At 29.1% G+C, this 17,874-nt stretch overlaps 1 pseudogene; it reads left to right on the top strand.

Annotated features, from left to right (window-relative positions):
- The first annotated feature begins 7,463 nt into the window (after nt 1–7,463).
- Nucleotides 7,464–17,162, top strand: LOC145973622 (aminopeptidase N-like; annotated as a pseudogene).
- Nucleotides 17,163–17,874: the final 712 nt, after the last annotated feature.

Below are 17,874 nucleotides of genomic sequence, written 5' to 3'. Positions count from 1 at the left end.
AAAGAAGGTCCCAAATAGACTAGCCCATCGCCGGTGCAGGACTCTAATATGCACGTACCATGCAGTAGCGTTGTCTTCATCAAGACACTAGAATGAAAGTATCATTTATTTGTTATGGTATTCAAACTATAAATTTGCAAACATAAGTTTATTGTCAAATAAATGTTTAATTTTAGCCCTTATGGCATAGCAATTGATAAGATACCATGAAACTCTGTGTATATGTTATATATTTTATAAATAATTTTCTGCGTATATTCTTTTATAATTATGTAAATAATGAGATTCTGCTTGCATAATAATGCAACAATTACGAAATCATTTATTCATGATAATTGCTAAAATAATTTTCTTTAGATACAATATTTCATTAATACTGAGGTTGAAGAACGAATTCGTTCCTGGTTGAATGCAAGCTAATAACACACACACGCTTGTTAGAGATCCATAAGACAGAGATACTTTCTTGAATCTTTATTCATCGATTGAAAACATAAAGATCTATAATGCGTCGAATTGCTTCCAAACCACAGCATGAATGTTTGTTAATTTACAAATTTATTAATTTACACACACACTCACACATATATGTGTATATATATGTACATATATTATATATATATATATATATATATATATATAATATATATATATACATATACATGTATATATATATATATATATATATATATATATATATATATATATATATACAGGGCGATCCTGAAAAACGATCCGTCTATAAAATGACATATTCCTGACACCATTCTAAGACAATTTTTCCTTTACCAAAATTTGATTTGAAGCGTAGTTTTTGAATTATGAGCAAAAATAGTTAGTAAATCACGCGTCGAGTACAGAAGGCAGGCAGGAGCGGCGCGGCGTACCGCGAGCGCGGGCGCAGCTGACCGCCCGACGGGTGATTATCACCGCATGAGTCGCTAACTATTTTATCTTATAACATAAAATTATGCTTTAAATAAAATTTTGGTAAAGAAGAAAATGTCTTAGAATTACGTCAGAAATACGTGTTGCTTAAAATAACGTTATTTTAATAATGAAAAGTTGTTCCGGATCGCCGGCCGTCCGACGTTGCAATCAGCTGATTGCTACACGCGATGTGTGTATGGCGGAGTGTGTGCGTAAGAGAGAGAGAGAAAGAGAGAGAAAGAGGGAGAGAGGGAGGGTAGGAGGGACAGACATTCATACACACGCACGCACTTTTTTTCTCGCTCTCTTTCTCTCTTTTACGCAACACTCATACACTCTCTCATTCAGTCTCACTCACACTCTCTCGGTCACTCACTCACTCACTCACCTGCTTACTCACTTGCTCATTCACCTTGTAGCAGCGTAGCGAATCTTCATGCTATGTATTGTTGTATCTGCTGCACGGTTATGATTGCTAGAGATGCGCGACACATTGAAATTTTTTCGATTATTAGTCTCACACTCGATTGACACAATACAGATTACGCGATAACGAGTTTACTGTTTATTCACTCACTATTGATTTATCGATACCAAAAATTACTTTCAAAGAAACGCGAATGCAAACAGCACATGACTCGACGCGAAGCGACGGACCGCGGAGACTGCGCGACCACAAGAGTTATGTTGCCAGAAACGCGACACGCGACATCTAACAAACGACTTGCGCGTGGCGCGTGATTGACGCGAGATAAGACGAACGATCGGCTAAAACCTTCGCATTGCGAATGCGGTAGAAAACATGAAACGTATAATGACATACTTACAAAATTAATTATTTATTATAAATAATAACTATTAATAATTTCAAATTATAATAAATAATTATTATTTTAAAAAGCATGTGTTATACGTTATTACGTTTTCGAAATTATTGCATTCACGATGCGAAGATTTAAGTCAATCGCAAGAATAATGTAATTAAAATTACATTTGGAAAAATTTATTTTTATTCTGCTCACAATGAAATGTTCCAACGTGAAAATGTATTGGTCGCTCTGAAAAGAGCGGATTGACTAAAAAAAATTTTAAAGCAGATGCTCAAAATGCCCGCCATCCATCCTAATGCAAGCTCTCATGCGTTTTAATAAGTTTCTTTCGACGTTTTCCATTATTTCTTCGTCAATATTCCAAATAGCGAATCGTAATCTTGTCTCCAGATCTTCAATATCTTCGGGAAGCGTTTTATAAATTACTTCCTTGCAGTATCCCCATAAGAAAAAATCTAGAGGATTGAGATCCGGAGATCTTGCGGGCCAACGTATCGGGCCGTACCGACCCATCCAGCGTCCGGGAAAATTCTCGTTTAAGTAATTCGTAACGATCCTGGCGTTGTGTGGCCCAGCACCGTCTTGTTGGAAGATAATATCGTTTCTTTCAAATAATGGCACATCTTCTAAGAAATGTGGTAGAATTTCTGTTAATAAATCGACGTAGATTCTTCCAGTTAAAATATCTGGAAGAATAACTGGACCAAGTATTTCAGTGCCCATTATTCCAGCCCATACATTAATCTTCCAACGAGTTTGAAAATTTCGAAATCGCGTGACTCTGGGATTTTCTTCGCTCCAAAAGTGCATATTATGCACATTAAAAATTCCTTCTTGTGTGAATAGCGATTCATCGCTGAATATCACACGAGAGGAATATCTGGGATCTCGATCGACGTTTCGCAGAAAATTTTCGCAAAACGTTCGTCTTGCAGGGTAATCTGCTGGTCGTAAATGCTGCACGCGTGTATAATGAAACGCGTGCAACTTTTCTTCTTTTAATATTCTTTGTACGGTTGTATAGGATAAATCGTGTTCTCGAGCAACTACCCGAATACTTGTTTCGGGATTATCCTCAAAAGTACGTATAACTCTCTCCGTGTTCCGTACATTTCTAACATCGCGATTTCTCCCAGCGTCGTGTTTGTTCGGCAGGACACTGCCAGTATCATACAGTCTTTGAGCTGCTCTAAGTATGACGCGACCCGATGGATGTCTTCGGTTTGGATATAATTCGGCGTATCTTCTTGCAGCAGGGTTTTGCTGCCCGTGACACTCGCCAAGTGCCATCAGCATGTCATAATATTCTTGACTTGTGTACGCTGCCATATCTTCTTCGCGCTTATTGATAATCGCTGATAATCGCAGGCTTATTGATTGCATCATCGATCGTGCGTCTAATTTATACGATCTTCGCTGGGGGTCTATGCCCCTCCTCGCCTCCCGCGACCAATCGCGAATGTAGCGGACGCTAATTAGTGATTGGTCGCGGGAGGCGAGGAGGGGCATAGACCCCCAGCGAAGATCGTATAAATTAGACGCACGATCGATGATGCAATCAATAAGCCTGCGATTATCAAGACGAACGTTTTGCGAAAATTTTCTGCGAAACGTCGATCGAGATCCCAGATATTCCTCTCGTGTGATATTCAGCGATGAATCGCTATTCACACAAGAAGGAATTTTTAATGTGCATAATATGCACTTTTGGAGCGAAGAAAATCCCAGAGTCACGCGATTTCGAAATTTTCAAACTCGTTGGAAGATTAATGTATGGGCTGGAATAATGGGCACTGAAATACTTGGTCCAGTTATTCTTCCAGATATTTTAACTGGAAGAATCTACGTCGATTTATTAACAGAAAATCTACCACATTTCTTAGAAGATGTGCCATTATTTGAAAGAAACGATATTATCTTCCAACAAGACGGTGCTGGGCCACACAACGCCAGGATCGTTACGAATTACTTAAACGAGAATTTTCCCGGACGCTGGATGGGTCGGTACGGCCCGATACGTTGGCCCGCAAGATCTCCGGATCTCAATCCTCTAGATTTTTTCTTATGGGGATACTGCAAGGAAGTAATTTATAAAACGCTTCCCGAAGATATTGAAGATCTGGAGACAAGATTACGATTCGCTATTTGGAATATTGACGAAGAAATAATGGAAAACGTCGAAAGAAACTTATTAAAACGCATGAGAGCTTGCATTAGGATGGATGGCGGGCATTTTGAGCATCTGCTTTAAAATTTTTTTTAGTCAATCCGCTCTTTTCAGAGCGACCAATACATTTTCACGTTGGAACATTTCATTGTGAGCAGAATAAAAATAAATTTTTCCAAATGTAATTTTAATTACATTATTCTTGCGATTGACTTAAATCTTCGCATCGTGAATGCAATAATTTCGAAAACGTAATAACGTATAACACATGCTTTTTAAAATAATAATTATTTATTATAATTTGAAATTATTAATAGTTATTATTTATAATAAATAATTAATTTTGTAAGTATGTCATTATACGTTTCATGTTTTCTACCGCATTCGCAATGCGAAGGTTTTAGCCGATCGTTCGTCTTATCTCGCGTTAATCACGCGCCACGCGCAAGTCGTTTGTTAGATGTCGCGTGTCGCGTTTCTGGCAACATAACTCTTGTGGTCGCGCAGTCTCCGCGGTCCGTCGCTTCGCGTCGAGTCATGTGCTGTTTGCATTCGCGTTTCTTTGAAAGTAATTTTTGGTATCGATAAATCAATAGTGAGTGAATAAACAGTAAACTCGTTATCGCGTAATCTGTATTGTGTCAATCGAGTGTGAGACTAATAATCGAAAAAATTTCAATGTGTCGCGCATCTCTAGCAATCATAACCGTGCAGCAGATACAACAATACATAGCATGAAGATTCGCTACGCTGCTACAAGGTGAATGAGCAAGTGAGTAAGCAGGTGAGTGAGTGAGTGAGTGACCGAGAGAGTGTGAGTGAGACTGAATGAGAGAGTGTATGAGTGTTGCGTAAAAGAGAGAAAGAGAGCGAGAAAAAAAGTGCGTGCGTGTGTATGAATGTCTGTCCCTCCTACCCTCCCTCTCTCCCTCTTTCTCTCTCTTTCTCTCTCTCTCTTACGCACACACTCCGCCATACACACATCGCGTGTAGCAATCAGCTGATTGCAACGTCGGACGGCCGGCGATCCGGAACAACTTTTCATTATTAAAATAACGTTATTTTAAGCAACACGTATTTCTGACGTAATTCTAAGACATTTTCTTCTTTACCAAAATTTTATTTAAAGCATAATTTTATGTTATAAGATAAAATAGTTAGCGACTCATGCGGTGATAATCACCCGTCGGGCGGTCAGCTGCGCCCGCGCTCGCGGCACGCCGCGCCGCTCCTGCCTGCCTTCTGTACTCGACGCGTGATTTACTAACTATTTTTGCTCATAATTCAAAAACTACGCTTCAAATCAAATTTTGGTAAAGGAAAAATTGTCTTAGAATGGTGTCAGGAATATGTCATTTTATAGACGGATCGTTTTTCAGGATCGCCCTGTATATATATATGTATATGTGTACATATATGATATTAACTTTATTTAAATATACAACTTTCTATTAAATATTAAAATTTACATATATTAAAATATATTATATCAAAATACACAAATTACGTAATATCAAATATGTATTAAATTTGAAATATGTATAAGAAATAAAACTTATTATATATGTATAATACGACTTATTAATATTTACTATTTCAATTTTTAATTTGAATTGAGAATGAGAAATAGATAAATAATTATGCTTTTCGAATCCTTGAATGGAGTTTGTATTCATGTATGTTTATACGTAACATTAGAAAGTATTAACATTATATGAAAAGTTTAATCTTAATAATCTTATTAATAATAACAATTTTTTCTTCAATCAAAATTAATCGAATTGGAACACATATAACAAATGTGTTACTGAAATTTCTGAAATAAGAAAATTATCTCAAAATGTAGCGAAGAAATGTAAATTAACATTTTTTTCTTCTTTGTCATGAAGAAACATTGCCTCTAGCAAATACAATATCAATACGCAATATCAACGCAAGTTATTCCGTTTATTGCTCATAATATTAGAACAATAAATAGAAATTATTATTCACAAACGTTATAAGCAAAGTAAAAAACAATATTAGACATCGCCGCACTTGTATAGGATTAGTGCCAAATAGAAAGTATAACATAAAATATCTCAAGTGATACGATATAGGCAAGTCTCTTTTATTTATTTTATACAATAAGCTCTTGAAGAAAAAATACTTTTTTATGAAAAAAATATAATATAATATACAAAATATCTTTATCTTATATATATTTAGGGAAGAATCTTCTCAATTTTAATTCTCTCTTGCGAATGTTTTCCCAGAAAAATTGTCCTTACAAAGGGAAGTTTTAAATATAAAAACAAGGAATATAAAAGAATACAAAGACTAAATAAATATATACGTATTGACTTCCATCGATGACATACTTCTGTGTTATGAATAATCAAGGCGATATCTATATAATACTACGTACCTTACCTGTTTATTATCTGGTATGCCGTATCTATAACATGAGAGCGCCGTCAGTTTATGGTAGTCTCTTGAAGCTATAAGATCGCAGATTGACTGTTCATGCCTTTGATATTAAACCTATAGTTGTGAGTTCAACAAATAGGGTAAGACATGAATTAAATATTCAATAAAATATTCCACTTCAACATTTCTTTTTTTTGGATGTATGCATATGGAGTAAGAATGTGTGAAATAACAATCAACTATTTTATTTCTTAAAAGAGACATTTCTACTTTCGGTTGAATATATTTATTTATTGCAAATACTATTTTCATTCCTTGCATATATGCTAGCTAACAATATATTTAGACATGTAACGGCATAATTTGACTTAAAATAGAGAAAATGTAAAATACAGGCAACTTTTTTGACGTTATAAAATATGTGTATGTTCTACCTTTCATTGTCTCTATTAAATTATCTTAAAAATATTTAATACTATTTATATTTTGTTTTAAAACAAAATTTTTTTAATAAATATTTAGAATATATAGTTTGTAAAGTTAATAATAAATATACGCTAAAAAAAGTTATATAAATAGAATATGATATGTAATTTAAATATATATAACGAATAAGAATGAAGAATGTGGGATAGGTTAATATTTTATTCGAATAAATTTATTCTATGACAAATGCTAACAAAGTGATTTTTAACATTTTTATGTTAAAAGTTTGATCCGAATAATTATATCAACAAAACTTTTAATAAATTTAATATCGGTTTATTGTTCGTTTATTCTTCGTTCGATTTTAATACATCACTCTCTTAAGGTTGAAAGAAACAAACACACTTTGAAAGTAACATGTTAGTAAATACACAAAGTTCATCACGTACAGAAGTCAGTTGCTATAAAACGCAAAACATAAAAATATGTAAGAAGAAATCTTCAAAGTAATTGAATTTTAGAGAAATAAAAATTATGATTAATGTGTTTTCTCCTTTTCAGAATTACATAAGTACGTTCTTCAATAAGTTTATATTTTTAAATTCTATCATATTTGTATTTGTATTTAACATTACGTTTGTATATATTTCTTGTATATATGTTTCTAATAACAGAAATGATTTATATAGATACCTGAAAGAAATTTAACATGAGATTATTAAAACTATTCTTGAGTAGTAGTATAATATACATTGCTGCAATAGCAATGAAGGATCATACCGATAAAGAATCGGATATCGTGCAATGCAATGCGTTAAATTACAAACATTTGTTAGACAATATATTTCCATTGCATTATAATATAAAGTTAAATTTTACCCACAATATCTTGGCGGGAGAATATGTAATCACTATTTATATCAAATATGCAACACAATTTATAAATTTTCATCTATCGAATTCAATAATAAAATCGATATCATTAATGAGTTCGGAATTAAAGCAAATTCCCAGTGGAAACATTTCTGAACTATTATCAACAAGAACACATTATGAAACCAATATTGTTATCTACCATTTCAATGCTACCATATTGCCAGGAACATACAATCTGTATATATGGTTCAAAATTCCGATTAATATAGTAAGAGAGTTTTTCGGAATTCCGTACATGAACGAAAATGGAGATAAAAAGTAGGTAGAAGAATATATTAAAATATCAAAAACAAATTGTGTATATTTTTGTATTTACGCTTATAATTGTCTAACATTAGTAATTATTTACAAATCGTTAAAATGTAGCAGGTTGTTAATCATAATGGGTATCCCAACAAGAGAGCAGCAATTATTTCCGTTTTGGAACAAGTCAAAATCAAAAATTACTTTTGATATTTCCATAAAGCATCATCGAATTTATAAAGCTTTGTCGAATATGCCGATAGGAGAATCGTCTGAACTGTTATATGATGAAACATGGACACATTTTAACAAAACTGTTTTGAATTCTATAAATAATATAGCATTTGTGGTGTTTGATTTTCATCGATTCAAAATGACTGATACCATTAGCATGTGGTGCAGACCGCAATTGATACCGTATATAAAATTTGCGTCATATATTATTAAAAGTATTACTATGTACTTGAGAAATTATTGGAATAATTCGAAGAGTTTCCTTGAGTGGACTACTGTTTTATCTGAGAGCAAAGTAGATCATATCGCAATCCCGAATTTACAAGATGAAGTCAAACATATTTTGGGATTCGTCTTTCACAGGTAATATACACATATAATTAAAAATAGATATATATTATATAATAATTTAATAATAATCTAATGTATTTAAATAAAAATTTATATTAATATATCTAAAATTTTTCATACATTCATACAGCATACATATTAGTATAATAATTTTTAGAGAAACAGATATCATGTATAATGAAGAATTGGATACTATAGCACGCAAAATGATAATTGCACCCTCAGTAGTACGTAAGATGATACAAAAATATGTTGGCAATCTGTTCAATCCATTTTATTGGTTTCCTGTATGGTTAAATGAAGGCTTTAATGTATTTTTCCAAGTATATATTATCGATGAGGTAATTTTATCTTTAATTCTATTTTTGAAAATGCAGTCAAAGTAATTAATAGTACAACAATGTATACAGAAAATTCTTAAATATTTGCGTAAATTTTTTTGGATATTTTTTCAATTGAAAAATATGCTAATTCGAATGTAAAACTTTAGAGAAAGACACCAGACTCGAATCGTCTTGGCCTTGCCATATGTTGTCAAAGTCACTGTCTTGAGTAACATTCAAAAGATTTTAGTCGTCGCTCATTGTTTATTAAAAAGTTATTAACAAAAAGAATTTCCACGAATTATATGCAACATGCGACTACATGAATTCCTAAGCAATGTTGATTTGACTTCTAAGAAAGTCAAGGTTATTTTAATTTTCTATGTTGTATATACGCTATTGTTAATAACTTTTTAATAAGCAACGAGTAAAATCTTTCGAATGTTACTCAGGACAGTAACCTTGACAACATATGTCAAGGTCAAGACGATTCGACCCTGGTGTCTTTTTCTAAAGTTTTACCAAAACTAACATTATTAACACAAATTTTAATTTTATAACAAATAGGAGTCAGACGCGAATAGGAGTGCGCCATACGCTTGGCCGAAACATGGTGTTAATAATTATTAGTAATAGATATTTGTAAGCAAAATGAGAAATATCGAGGTAGAAGTATAAAGTCTGAATAGCTTAGTCGGGGGTAAGAGCAATCGTCCGAGAAGCGAAAAATTCGGGTTCGATTCTCGATCCAACTTCGCCCAGTAATTTTTCTCCCCGATGTTTCCTTAGAAGTGTAAAGAGGGATTTATGAAAAATCTCGGATTTTTTTTAAAACTTAATTGTACATTTGGTATATGGATCAAGAAAAATTTGTGCGCCATATACAATTAATCAATTTCATCGAAAAATTAATTTTCAAAAAATTATCATATATAATATACTATCATATATAACACTATACGCGTCTGGCTCTTCTTTGCTGTGAAATTTAAATTTGTGTTATTCATATTGTTATTTATATAAAGCCTTTTAATCCTTAATTGTTAAAATTATTAAAGAGGAATTTCTAACCTAAAATTATTAAACAAAAATCTTATAAATTTATTTTTTATGTAGTTATAAGAACATTTACTTTTTTTAAACCATGACCATAGACGTATAATATATAGACTACGCATTCCCACTCTCTCCATTGTTTTGGCAACGTCAAATTTTAGAAAGAGAGAGTTTATTTTTATGACAGTTTCTTCTTTGTCTAACGACGCGTGATGGGGGAGAGAAATCGATCAAGACATATGTCAAATGTAGTGTTATCGTACCATATTAAATTTTTGCCCCACTCTTGTTATTGATAGATAGAGAAACTCATACCTCGAAACCATGTTATCTCCTTCTCAAATTTGTTCAACTTTTTAGCCAAACGCGAAGTCTATGTATTCTACGTCTATGACCATGACACACTTAAATATAAAAACACGCTTTGCTATAGTTTCAAACTTTATAATGTACAAAATATATAAAATTATGTTTAGCATCGATTGATTATAATTTTTTATATGTGTCTTAACAACTTCTTTTTCTCGATTAATTTTACTCGAATTATACTTCTAGACTGTGCCAGATTTTCGGATGATGAATTTGTTTATAGTTCAAATTTAACATGAATTACTTGATCTCAATACTTATGTCAATTTAAGTTCTATAGAATATGAAGACGATATTAAAAATTATCTATACATTTTTCTTTCTCGTGTTAAAGGTATGTACATATAACATTGTATAAATAAACAAATAAGCTATAATTCAATATCATAAAGAAATCAATATCATAAAGAAGAATGAATATCAGAAGAATCAATTATAAACAAAGTTATTTGTAATTTGCAACTTATTTATTTACTATTTATTTATATTATTTACTTATTTATTATTATTTTATTATAATATTTTATTACAAATTAATTCTTGCTATGACAATAAGAAAATAATATCAAAATCTTAAGACCTATTTCCTTATATTGTTTCCAATTATAACATGTTACAATTGCACATGTTACAATTGCGAAAAATATGAAAAGACATAAATATGATTTTGTATAATGATTTAATTTATTAAATTTAAATATATTTAAATATAAACAGATTCTTCCTACACATATTCGAACAATTGTAATTACTGTATTTCAGAAACTAGGCTTTATTTTTTGAATATGTAAATAGTTCATTAATGTCAATATTATTCAATTATTTTATTGTGCGGTAATTCATTTCCATAAAGTTTACTTCTATTATAATTTTCTTATCAGTATAGCATTTTGATTGAGAATGTGTTCAATATCTTGCATAAAATATGTTTTTTTTTTTTAAATACGTTTATGGGCATCATGGCACTTGTCATGATTATGCCTATAATGAACTAAATTGAATGCTATATCTACATAATAGAAGACTTTCTTTTTGGTCTCACATTTTTACATAAAGTTATAAATGATTGCACTGATTGTTTCGATAACTTAATGTTACTCAATTGGCATATTCTGAATGCATCTCAGCTGAGCTTGTTTTTTCATGGGTGTTTTATCGAAATGCCTGTATATGGTAGATATACGTCTATTAATAGTTTGTCAACAAAAAGATATTCAGATAAGATTGATTTTTTTTATTCAAACGCTCATTCCCTTTAATAAACAGCCGATTCGATATCTTAGTTATATAGTATATATAAACAAAATAATTAAAAATTATCGTACATTTTTTTATGTCTGTTTTCACTTTTTCTTATTTTATTTTTTTCCTTTTTAATTTTTAATCATGTTATATATGTATTGTTTACCTCTCTTTTTTCTTATATCTTTTATTTTTTTATGATGTAATGCTATCACTATCACGACCAAAAAGAATTTGAGGTAAATAAAATTTATCAAATTTATCTAATCGTTTATACTTTCTATCTGTTATAATTATTATATTTTTTTGCTTGTTTTTCATTGAAATATACTAAATATTTTTTTAACTTTTGTTAGATAGGTTCAAATACGCAAACTTTGTTACTTAATTTTAATTTCAGATTTATTTATGTAACGAACTTATAAGCAATGCACAATAGGAGCATTTTAAATATATTATAAATTATTTTTTTATTTGTATCATTATAGGCTCCATCATATGGCGCATGTTAGAACGAACATTGTCGCGTAGTATATTTTCAAAAACTATCAACATATATTTGAACAACCAGTGAGTATAATATATTGTAATATAATAATATAAATACATCGTAGTAAAAAAGAAAACCGAAATATACAGGGTGATTCATTTTAATCTTAACAGAGAAATATTTCGAAAATATGCAATTTTACAAAAAAACTTTCCAAATAAAAGTTGTATGGTATAGAGGGTGACGTACAATGGTGACTTTCATTTGACCTTGAGATGTCTACTTAAGGTCAGATGAAGGTCAACTTAAGTTTTTTAAATAGAAGTCCCTATTTTTTATTATTTATTCTTGTAGCTTATCTCAAGAGCTTTCCAAAACACTATAATAAAGTATTTCTTCATTGAGTACTTTTCGAGTTATGAGGCTTGAAATAATTTCTTAATTTTACATAAACCATAAAATATCTAATAAAATATTTATTTTCCGATTATCTTACCTTAATACTTTTATGTACAAAATAATGAGAGGAATCAATTGGTGTAAAGGAAAAACATGGTTGTATTTAAGAAAATATGTAATTGTTAATTGCAATTTACATATTTTTTCTTCGAAACAATTGCTTAATGAAGAAATACTTTATTATAGTATTTTGGAAAGCTCTCGAGATAAACTACAAGAATGAATAATAAATAATAGGGCCTTCCATTTAAAAAACTTAAGTTGACCTTCATCTGACCTTAGTAGACGTCTCAAGGTCAAATGAAGGTTACCATTGTACGTCCCTCTCTATACCATACAACTTTTATTTGGAAAGTTTTTTTGTAAAATTGCATATTTTCGAAACATTTCTCTGTTAAGATTAAAATGAATCACCCTGTATAATAAATTTGACAATATGTTTTCTTTCTTTATTGTTTAAAAGAGATACATATTTGAAGAGTCTCAGATTTCCGCTGTTATTTTTATTTATGAATGTTTCTTGAATGAATTTCAACTTGAGTTTTTCTTAAGAAGTAAAGTACAGTTTAATCATTTTTAAATTACAAACTGTGTAATGCAAATTATGTAATATTTCAAATGCAAATTATATAATATTTCAAAAACCAAGTAACATACAAACGTATGGATAGTATAAAATTTGAAAATGAAAGTGAAAAAAGATAATGAAAAAAAAATTTTCAAATGTGACCATTTTTGACGGTTATACTTATTTGAAGTTTTGCGAAAATTTGACATTAAATTACCTATGCAATAATTTTGTTGACGAGTGTATTAAATATTAAATTATATTTTAAAATTAAAAAATTTCTATATTTCTATGAAACTTACATTATAACATTAAAATGTGTAACTATAAATTACGCAAATTATGATTTTCTTTTACGATGCTGATCAATTATACACAATGTTTAATATTATTGCCACAATGTTAAATCTTATAGACATGTTAAGCCTTTGGAAACAACTTCCGATAATTTATGGAATGTTATACAAACCATCATAGATGAATTAGATTATAAGTATCAGTTTAATGTAAAAAGTATGGTATATTCGTGGGTTATGCAGACATGTTTTCCCACATTGGAGGTGAGGCGAAATTATTCTAATAATATTGTAACTATATCAGCACAATTTCACAACAAGTTGGATGAGAAACAATATTATATACCTATTACTTATACTACGGAATCAAAGTCCAATTTTATCATAACTTGGTCAAATATTTGGTTAACACCATCGAATTCAAAAATTGAACTCTTTGTTGAGAAAGATCAATGGATCATTTTAAACTTACAACAAGCTGGTAAACAATGAATGATAAACTTTTTTATTATCTATTATATTGTATGTATAATTTCAACATTGTGATAATAATCAAACCAATTTAAGTTCAAACAAAATTTCTAGCATTAAAGTTTTTCAAATTTATTGAATTATCATATGTAAGGTTTTAATTAAAAACAGTGAAGAAACATGTCAAATCTAACACACACACACATATAAAGATAGTAAATAAATAAATAGAAAACAAAAACATCTTTAAATATAATAATACATTTAATATCAAAATATCTTTAACATTTTAAAATATGTTAAATCAATATATGTAATTTCAAAGTACCTAATAATCGATAAAAGCAATTTGTTTTATAATAGGATACTATCGTGTCAATTATGAAACTGAGAATTGGCGAAAAATTGCGCGATATTTAAATTCTGAAGAATACAGAAATATACATGTTCTCAATCGAGCGCAAATCATCGATGACGCATTTCATTTTGCGATAGAGAAGAAACTTGAATTCTCCGTATTTTGGGAACTCGTTAATTATTTGCGAAAAGAGGAAGATTATATAGCATGGTATCCTATGATCAAAGCTTTTGAATTTATGTCGAATATTTTCGCATTCTTTGAATTTTATCCTCAATTCAAGGTAAACACAAAATCTAGAAATTTTCTATTGAGCCAATGCATAATACAAATCATAATCGTGATTTCATATATCGATATACCGATAGTGAAATAAATTTTTAAAAATTAGATTCATGTAGAGAATTGAAAAAAATGAACTTAATGATATAGTTTCTTCTTCGCTAACAAAACTCAAAAATTTAAATTCAAGAGACGCTTAGTTTTTAAATTTAATAATTACAAAACGTAATAAAAAGGAAGACCGTGGCGCAGGATGTTAGAGCGTAAAGAACATAGAAATAATAATAAAAGCTCTAAGAGACATAATATATTAATAATCAGTTAGGTATAAATATACAAAAATATGTCTCAAAAAATTGATTCGATTGAAAAAAGAAAATAATACATACGTACGTTTCGATCTTTTCACGATTTCCTTTTCAATGTTCGGAATGTCGTTAGAAAATAAATAATTAATAATTACATTTTTTAAATTTTGAATTTTTCGAATTGCTATTTCCTTGTAATATTAATATTGTGAAATTTAGAGTATAAATAATATAAATTATACTTAATTTTAGAAAATTATAGAATACAATTACAATTATTTGCTTTATATTAATTTTCTTCGGTTATAAAATATTTGTGGCGATATTAGAAACTTCATAAAATATTTTATACAAATTGACTTAAATTTTTAATTTTATCACATTCTATATAACACATATTAATCTATTTGTAAATATCTGTTTTATAAGAAATGAGTATTTACAAATTTGAAATTTTTAAAACCGATATTTGTACGTAATATGTACATTTAAGACATATTTATATATAACATCGAAAAAAGAAGATATGAAAAAAATTTAAATAAAATGATGCTATTTTAGGAAGTGCGAAAGCCGCTTGAATTAGAATGGAATTTGTTCAGCAAAGATAGCTATGATGAGCATACTGAATGATTTAAAGCAAGAACTCGCAAAGTGGAAATGTCTTATGAATGATTACATATGCAAAGAGACGGCATATGAACAATTGAAATGGAATCTGATAAATCCTATAAGAAACAAGTAATTCTTCTTATAATACTTGATTTTTTATAGAGGTATTTTTTATATGTGCATGATTGAGAAATTAATTATGATTTGCGTCAAAAATTATTTATGTAATACTAAAACAATTAGCACAATTTCGCTAGAATATTTTTACTTATTTTCTGAATTTTCTTCTGTAGACTTTCGCCTGGATGGAAGAGGTGGACATATTGTAATGGTTTGAAAACGCCAGATCATAATATATGGATTAAAAGTTTTAATTTTTCCATGAAAGAGATTGATTACACAATTTTAGAGTGTTTAGCTTACAGTGAAAGTTTTATAATTATATTCAATTATATAGAGGAAAAATTACCAGCTAGTTTTGAAACATTTCGACATAATTTTATGAACAATTTTCTATCTTATAATCAATCCAAATCGGTAGAGAAAACTGAAACCTTATGTGGTAATATTTTTCTTTTTAATCTTGCCAAAAATACTAAATATATGCTTAAAGATATATTAAAATATATCAGAAAATTTATAATTTATTACGGGTAACAATTCATATTTCATAATTCAAAGTACATAGCTACGAAAGTTTACTGTACATATTAATTATAAATATACTATTTTGTTCTGATAGGAAAATCAATGAGGTGGCGGTATTAATTGTTATAATTAACAATGTGTATTCTGAGGAACAATTGGGCGAGGTAATTTTAATGAATCAAAGTTCGATATTTATCGTTAAATTTTTATTATAAAATTTATTTTTTACAATATGTTGTTTGAAGATCGATGTTACACACATTTTTGCTAGGTAGAAGTGCTAAAATTGAATTTTTTGATAGTAAACGTACGTTTGCAAATTCATAATTTTAACACGATCCGAAAATAATACTTTCATATTGTTCAGAGCCTTGCTAGAGATGTTAAATTTTTGATAGAATCAACAGAAACATAGTCCGACATTGCCATGCATACAACGATAAATTAGCTCATTTTGAGCAATTGTTGTTTGAAACATTTTTTGAAAAAAAAAAGAACAAAACAATAATTTAAAAATAAAAATATAACAAAACACTTCTATTGCACTTCCTTTGCCGCTCAATCAGTGTATAGGAAAATAGGTCTCATAAATCGACAGCCCGTGCAGGACTTTAGTATGCACCTACCACGCAACGTTTGATAGGTTGTCTTCATTAAAACGCTAGACTGAAAGTATTATTTTTTTATTTGCTATCGCATTGAAACTATACATTTGCGAATATAAGTTTATTATCAAAAAATGTTCAATATTAGCTCTCGTACCTACCACAGAAGTTTGTAACAACGAATAAAACACACAATTTGTATATGTTATATATTTTATATACAATCTTCTACATATTTTGTTTTATAATTCTGTCAATAATGAAACTTTGATTGTATAATAATGCGATAACATTTACGAAATCATTTACTGATGATAACTTAAAATAATCTTTTTTAGATAAAAGAATTCATTAAAAAGGAGGTTGAACAATCAATTCTTTCGGATGTTGAACGTAAAATAGAAACACGCTGGTCAGAGATTGAAAAACAGACAATATTTCTTCAATCTTTAATCATTGATTAAAAATATAAAGATCTATAACGCGATAAACTATTTGGAAACCGAAAATGTAGCATAATTGTTTTAAGATATATGAATTGATGTATGTAACCGCTATTATATGTTAATCACTATTTTCATATAATTGTTAATAATTCTTTAATTGTTTTTAATTATATTTTAAGTTATTTATACATATGTTGGTCTTTTTATAAGATTTAATATTTATATAGGTAGTTACGATTTATATTTACGTAATATTTATTATAAATACATATATGTATATACACACACACACATATATATATATATACATATTATAATAAGTATTACATATTTATACGTATTTATAATATTATGTACTTATAATAAATATTTATATATACATGTATGTATTTATCATAAATATTATTATATACATATACATATACATTTATGACATTAATTTAATATTCTTAAATATATATGTTTACTTAACATTATAATTCGGATGTATTAATTAAATTAGCAAGTATGTGTATTAAATTTAAAATATATAGATTGAAAATATATAGAAAATATAAAACTTGATACTTTTATTACTCGCTATTATAATAATAATTACCTTTACAATTTTTAATTAATCCAAAAACGAAAAGTAGATAAATAATTACACTTTATAATCTTTGTAAATGATCTTCTTCTTAATCTATGCTTATACATATAATACGAAAACATTTAGCATTATATAAGCAGTTCAATTAAATATGTCATTAATACTGCATTTATCATGTATTTTTCAATAATCGACCAAAACACTTATTCGATACCAACGAATTCAA

The sequence above is a fragment of the Camponotus vicinus genome, unplaced genomic scaffold (genome assembly GCF_025532165.1).
Source record: "Camponotus vicinus isolate PSW18456_S1 unplaced genomic scaffold, iyCamVici1.0 SCAF_6, whole genome shotgun sequence".
Lineage (NCBI taxonomy): Eukaryota > Metazoa > Arthropoda > Insecta > Hymenoptera > Formicidae > Camponotus > Camponotus vicinus.
The sequence above is the reverse complement of the archived record's forward strand: the minus strand, read 5'-3'. Positions and strand labels throughout refer to the sequence as shown.